Below are 7,737 nucleotides of genomic sequence, written 5' to 3' on the forward strand. Positions count from 1 at the left end.
CAGCCCGGGTTCCCCCCGCGCTTCTCCCTCCACACCTCCCCGCAAGCAGAGGCAGGCGGTTCCGGCCTTGGCCAGCCCAGGGAGGGGCTCCCACAGTGCCGTGGTGGACTGAAGGGCTCCTCAAGCGCTGCCAGAGTGGACGCCCAGGCCGCGGAGGCGCCGAGAGCGAGGGGTTGCCACCTCTCAACGCCACTGCACTCTAGCCTGGATGATAAAGTGAGAATCTGTTTCCAAAGAGAGAATCAGGTGGGTGTAGTGCTCATGCTTTTGGGAGGGTGAGGCAAAAGAAGAATCACCTGGGCTGAAGAGTTTGAGACCAGCTTGGGCAACGTAGTGAGACCTTGTTTCTACAAAAAATAGCCAGATGTAGATGGCACACATGTATAGTCCCAGCTACTTGGGAAGCTGAGGTGAGAGGACTGCTTGAGCCCAGGAGGTTGAAGCTACAGTGAGCTATGATTGTGCCACTGCACTCCAGCCTAGGTGGCAGAATAAGACCCTGTCTCAAAAATTAAATTCAATTGGCCGGATGCAGCGGCTGACACCTGTAATCCCAGCACTTTGGGACCCCAAGGTGGGTGGATCACCTGAAGTCAGGAGTTCACGACCACCTTGGACAACATGGTGAAACCCCATCTTTACTAAAAATACAAAAATTAGCCAGGTGTGGAGACACGTGCCTGCAGTCCCAGCTACTCAGGAGGCTGAGGCAGAAGAATCACCAGTAGGTGGAGGTTGCAGTGAGCCAAGATAGTGCCACTGCCCTCCAGCCTGGGTGACAGAGCAAGACTCCATCTCAAAAAAGTAAAAAAATCAAATTAAATTAAATATTAAAACTAAGAGGGAGTCACACCAAGACACATTATAGTTAAACTTTTGAGGCCAGGCACGGCGGCTCACGCCTGTAATTCCAGCATTTTGAGAGGCCAAGGCAGGTGGATCACCTGAGGTCAGGAGTTTGAGACAAGCCTGACCAACATGGAGAAACTCCATCTCTACTAAAAATAGAAAATTAGCCGCCGTGGTGGAGCATGCCTGTAATCCCAGCTACTCAGGAGGCTGAGGCAGGAGGATCGCTTGAACCTGGGAGGTAGACGTTGCAGTGAGTCGAGATCGCACCATTACACTCCAGCCTGGGCAAAACGAGCAAAACTCCTTCTCAAATAATAATAATAATAATTAAACTTTTTTTTGTTGAGACGGAGTCTCGCTCTGTGACCCAGGTTGGAGTGCAGTGGCATGATCTCGGCTCACTGCAAGCTCCACCTCCTGGGTTCATGCCATTCTTCTGCCTCAGCCTCCCAAGTAGCTGGGACTACAGGCGCCCACCACCACGCCCGGCTAATTTTTTGTATTTTTAGTAAAGATGGGGTTTTACCGTGTTAGCCAGGATGGTCTTGATCTCCTGACCTTGTGATCTACCTGCCTCGACCTCCCAAGACATTTTCAAACAAAAAAAAACAGCCGGGCGTGGTGGCTCACGCCTGTAATCCCAGCACTTTGGGAGGCTAAGGTGGGTGGATCATGAGGTCAAGAGATCGAGACCACATCCTGGCCAATATGGTGAAATGCCATCCTACTAAAAATACAAGAACCAGCAGGGCACGGTGGTGCGCACCTGTAATCACAGCTACTTGGGAGGCTGAGGCAGGAGAATTGCTTGAACCTGGGAGGCAGAGGTTGCAGTGAGGTGAGATTGCACTATTGCATTCCAACCTAGCGACAGAGTGAGACTCCATCTCAAAAAAATAAAAAATAAAATTAAAAAAAGCAAAAACAAAAAAATCTGTCTACCAAGAATCCTATATTCGGTAAAACTGTCTTTCAAAAGTGAAGAATACATGCTCGGCTGAAGAGCCAATGCAGTGAAGCTTCCATCTGTGGGATTATGACTGCATGCCTCTAAATCAAAATTTTACCCAGGCAGAATAATACGATAGTACTGCAGAACCTTGGTTGGCCTCAGATAGCTGGTCCTCTGTCATGCTGCCAGTGCCTCATCTGGTGCTGGGACCCGAGTCCAGTACAGTGAACTCCTCATCCTGTGAAATGGGGCATGGCCAGAAATGGGCTGTCCTCACCTGCCCATCATGGAGTGCACATTCACAGAGAACCTGGTACTAAACCATTCATAGACAGCCTGCTTGTGGGTCAGGATTTTGTACATAGCCGAGCAACTCCCTCACTGTGATCTATTTAAAGTCAGCCCTCAAGATAAGGGTTTGTAAAAGAAAGGAATCAATAATATAAAAATTTTTGAGACAAGGTCCTGCTCTGTCACCCAGGTTGGAGTGGAGCGGCATGATCATAGCTCACTATAGCCTCAACCTACTGGGCTCAAGTGATCCTCCAATCTCAGCCTCCTGAGGACTACAGCTGGGACTACAGACATGTGCCAAGCCCAGCTAATTTTTTTTTCTTTTTTGTAGAGTGGGGTTTTGCCACATTGTCCAGGCTGGTCTCTAACTCCTGAGCTCAAGCAATCTGCCCACCTGGCCTCTCAAAGTGTTAGGATTACAGGCATGAGCCACTACACCAAACCCATAAATAATATTTTTAAGAAGATAAAAGAAAAATATAAGAAAAGCAAAAGAGGCCAGTTACAATAGCTCATACCTATAATCCCAATACTTTGGAGGACAAGGAAGGAAGATCACTTGAGTCCAGGATTTCGAGACCAGCGTGGGCAACATAGTGAGACCCTATCTCTACAAAATTAAAGGCCATGCGTTGTGATGCATGTCTGTAATCCTAGCTACTCAGAAGGCTAAGGTAGGAGGATTTCTTGAGCCCAGGAGGTTGAGGTTATAGTGAGCTGTGATCACGCCACTGTACTCCAGCCTGGGTGACAGAGTGAGGCCCTGTCTCTAAAGAAAAAGAAGAAAGAAAAAGAAAAACGAAGAAGAAAACTCAAGGAGTTCATAACCAGTAAACCTGCTCTGCAAGATACGCTTAAGGGAGTCCTGCAGGTGAAACGAAAGGACACTAGACAGTGACTTGAAACTGTATGAACTAAAGATCTCAATAGAGGCAAATCTATGAGCAATTATAAAAGCTAGTACTATTATAACTCTACTTTTGGTTTTCTACAGAATTTAAAAGAGTATGACACTTCAAAAAACAATCAGTATTGGCCCGGTGCAGTGACTCAACATCTGTAATCTCAGCACTTTTGGAGGCCAAGGCAGGCAAATCACCTGAGGTCAGGAGTTCAAGACCAGCCTGGCCAACATGGTGAAACCCTGTCTCTACTAAAAATACAAAATTTAGCCGGGCATGGTGGTGGGTGCCTGTAATCCCAGGTACGTGGGAGGCTAAGGCAGGAGCGCTTGAACCTGGGAGGCAGAGGTTTCTATGAGCCAAGATCGGGCCACTGCTCTCCAGCTTGGGCAACAAGAGTGAGACAGACTCTGTCTCTAAATAAATAAATAAATAAAATAAAAATCAGTATAATAATAAATTAATTGATTAAGCCAAGAACTAATCTAAAGCTAGTATTACTGTAACTGGTTTGTAACTACACATTTTGTTTGCTATATAATTTAAGACACTAACTTTTTTTAAATTATTGTCAGTTTAAGCTTTGGGGCATAGAATGTATAAAGATACAATTTTATGACATCAACAACCACAAGAAAAAGAGATGGCACTGTAAAAGAACAGAGTTTTTATATGATACTGAAGTTGACCTGGTATAAATTCAAACCAAAGTGTTATAACTTTAGGATGTTGATACAGTTTGGCTGTGTCCCCACCCAAATATCATCTTGAATTGTAGTTCCTACAATCCCCATTTGTCATGGGAGGGACCTGGTGGAAAGTAACCACCCATGGGGATGGTTACCTCCAAGTTGCTGTTCTCATGATAGTGAGTGAGTTCTCATGAGATCTGACAGTTTTATAAGGGGCCTTTCCCCCTTTTGCTCAGCACTTCTCCTTGCTGCTGACATGTGAAGAAGGACATGTTTGCTTCCCCTTCCACCCATGCCTGTAAGTTTCCTGAGGCCTCCCAGCCATGGTGAAGTGTGAGTCAATTAAGCCTCTTTCCTTTATAAATTACCCAGTCTTGGGTATGTCTTTGTTAGCAGCGTGAGAACGAACTAATACAGATGTTAAATGTAATCATTTTCGTGTAATGTAATCATTGTTAATGTTAAATGTTAATTATGTTAAATTATGTTAAATGTTTAACATAATGTTAAATGTAATCGTTGTAATCATAAAGAAAATAGCTATAGAATATACACAGAAGAAAATGAGAAGAAATTCAAACATTTTACTATTAAAAAAATAACCAAACACACACAAAAAAGCTTGTAATGCAGGAAATGAGGTCTAGAAAAGCTATGAAGCATATAGAGGACAAATAGCAAAATAACAGCAGTACATCTCTCCTTATGCACTGAGAAGACATCACCCCTGGATATTCTTGCCACAAATGCACAACTTGAATCTACTCACAAGGAAACATCAGATAACCCACACAGAAGGACATTCTGCAAGTCAAGACCACAAAAAACAAAGGCACTAAAAGACATGACAACTAAATGCATCTTGTGATCTTGGATTGGCTGCTGGACTGGGGGAAAAGCATGTATCAAATTATAGTATTGTATTGCTGGTGAGTTTCCAGATTCTGATAACTACCAAAGTGATTATGTAAGAGAACAACCATTTTGGAAATATACACTGAAGTACTCGGGGGTGCAGAGGTGGGGTGTTTCTAACATAACCTCACATGATTCAAATCATCTTCATTATTATTGGATTCTGTATTTGTGGGTTCACCTCTAGCTAAATTTATTTGTAACAAAATCAATACTTGGGCCCTTCTGTGGGCATTTGAAAGCCAGTGCATACAGAGTGGTGAAAAATTGGTGTCTCCGGAGACTAAAGTCACCTGCTGAGGTGAAGCAGTCAGCACTCATCTCCCTGTTTCAGCTCTCCAACCCGTAAACAAGTGTCCTTTTCACGGTCTATTTAGTGTCACATTTTTCACAGTTTTGTGCTTCTTGTTGGTGATTTCACCATTTAAAATGGCCCCCGTGCAGTGCTGAGGCTGTCTAGTGTTCCCACGATCAAGAAAGCTACATGTGTCTTTGGGAGAAAATATCCACGTTAGATAAGCTTCATTCAGGCGTGAGCTTTAGCACTCATTGACCCCCATGGCCACATGGGGTCAATGTCAGTGGATCAACAATATGTATTAAATAAGGTGTATTTAGGCCGGGCACAGGGGTTCACACCTGTAATCCCAGCACTCTGGGAGGCTGAGGCAGGTAGATCACCTGAGGTCAGGAGTTTAAGATCAGCCTGGCCAACATAGTGAATGAAACCTTGTCTCCACTAAAAATACAAAAATCAGCTGGGTTTTTTTTTTTTTTTTTGGCACGCACCTGTAATCCCAGCGACTCAGGAGGCTGAGGCAAGACAATCACTTGTCGTGTGATGGGGGTTGCAGTGATCAAGATGGTGCCACTGCACTCCAGCCTGGGCGACAGAGTGACTCTGTCTCAAAAAATAATAACGATAATAAAAATCACTTCCGTCCAGAACGGAACCCAAGATGGCTGCACTCTTGCTGAGACACGTTGGTCGTCATTGCCTCCGAGCCCACTTTAGCCCTTAGCTCTGTATCAGAAAAGGTGTTGGGCAGTGGCAGCCAGATGTGGAATGGGCACAGTAGTTTGGGGGAGCTGTTATGTACCCAAGAAAAGAAACAGCCCACTGGAAGCCTCCACTTTGGAATGATGTGAACCCTCCAAAGGACACAATGGTGAAGAACATGACCCTGAACTTTGGGCCCCAACACCCAGCAGCGCATGGTGTCCTGCGACTAGTGATGGAATTGAATGGGGAGATGGTGCGGAAGTGTGATCCTCACATTGGGCTCCTGCACCGAGGCACTGAGAAGCTCATTGAATACAAGACCTATCTTTAGGCCCTTCCACACTTTGGCTAGACTATGTGTCCATGATGTGTAATGAATAGGCCTATTCTCTAGCTGTGGAGAAGTTGCTAAACATCCGGCCTCCTCCCCGGGCACAGTGGATCCGAGTGCTGTTTGGAGAAATCACACGGCTGTGACCACACATGCTCTGGATCTTGGGTCCATGATCCCTTTCTTCTGGCTGTTTGAAGAAAGGGAGAAGATGTTTGAGTTCTACGAGCGAGTGTCTGGAGCCCGAATGCATGCTGCTTATATCCGGCCAGGAAGATTGCACCAGGACCTACCCCTTGGGCTTATGGATGACATTTATGAGTTTTCTAAGAACTTCTCTCTTTGGCTTGATGAGTTGGAGGAGATGCTGACCAACAATAGGATCTGGCGAAATCAGACAATTGACATTGGGGTTGTAACAGCAGAAGCAGCACTTAACTATGGTTTTAGTGGGGTGATGCTTCGGGGCTCAGGCATCCAGTGGGACCTGTGGACGACCCAGCCCTTTAATGTTTACAACCAGGTTGACTTTGATGTTCCTGTTGGTTCTCGAGGGGACTGCTATGATAGGTGCCTGTGCCAGGTGGAGGAGATGCGCCAGTCCCTGAGAATTATCGCACAGTGTCTAAACAAGATGCCTCCTGGGGAGATCAAGGTTGATGATGCCAAAGTGTCTCCACCTAAGCGAGCAGAGATGAAGACTTCCATGGAGTCACTGATTCATCACTTTAGGTTGTATACTGAGGGCTACCAAGTTCCTCCAGGAGCCACATATACTGCCATTGAGGCTCCCAAGGGAGAGTTTGTGGTATACCCGGTATCTGATGGCAGCAGCCGCCCTTATCGATGCAAGATCAAGGCTCCTGGTTTTGCCCATCTGGCTGGTTTGGACAAGATGTCTAAGGGACACATGTTGGCAGATGTCGTTGCCATCATAGGTACCCAAGATATTGTATTTGGAGAAGTAGATCGGTGAGCAGGGGAGCAGCGTTTGATCCCCCCCATCAGCTTCTTCTGTGGAGCCTGTCCCTCACTGGAAATTGGCCTGTGTGTGTGTGTGTGTGTGTACATGTTCATGTACACTTGGCTGTCAGGCTTTCTGTGCATGTACTAAAAAAGGAGAAATTACAATAAATTAGCCGCCTTGCAGCCCTTAGGCCTAAAATAATAATAATAATAATCAATAAATAAGGTGTCTTTAAACAAAAGCACACTTTTTTTTAAAAAAAAAAAAAGGTCATGTATTGATCAGTTGATGAGAATGTTGTAGCCAGAGGCTCACAGGAACCTGACCCTGTCTTCCCCTGAAAGCAATGATCCAGTATTTGCGGCAACTCTGTAACTACTGTGAAGAGGGAGTGTGTAAATAGTTGGCAAATTTGAATAATGTGTATATGGGAGTTTCTCATACTAGTCTTTTTTTCTGTAAGTTTGGAATTATATAAAAATAAAACATTACCCCCAAAACAGGACTGTGTCACTCCTGGCTTCTTGTTATACTTGGAATAAAATCCAAGGTCTTTAGCAAAAACTGCGAGGCTCCCACGTGTTCCAGCTTCTGCCTTTTCCCCAGCTTCATTTCTTGCTCACCACGCTCCAGCACCCGCAGTCTCCTGGCACTCCCCAGGAGAACATACCAAGCTCTTTCTCACCTCTGCATTTACTCGTCCTTCTGCTTGGGACACTTTGACTCAAGTCCTTGGCATGACTAGGTCTTTCTCACCTGTTAGGTCTCAGCTTCCATGTCATCTGCTTGGAGAGTTTGACATCAGCCACTCCATCTAAGGGAGGTGCCA

General features: G+C 45.4%; 1 pseudogene across 1 annotated transcript; it reads left to right on the top strand.

Annotated features, from left to right (window-relative positions):
- Window positions 1-5,647: 5,647 nt before the first annotated feature.
- Window positions 5,648-7,106, top strand: LOC105512069 (annotated as a pseudogene). Its single transcript, XR_001001811.1, has one exon. The product of XR_001001811.1 is annotated as an NADH dehydrogenase [ubiquinone] iron-sulfur protein 2, mitochondrial-like (transcript).
- Window positions 7,107-7,737: the final 631 nt, after the last annotated feature.

The sequence above is a fragment of the Colobus angolensis genome, unplaced genomic scaffold (assembly GCF_000951035.1).
Source record: "Colobus angolensis palliatus isolate OR3802 unplaced genomic scaffold, Cang.pa_1.0 Scaffold21, whole genome shotgun sequence".
In the NCBI taxonomy this organism is placed as follows: Eukaryota; Metazoa; Chordata; class Mammalia; order Primates; family Cercopithecidae; genus Colobus; species Colobus angolensis.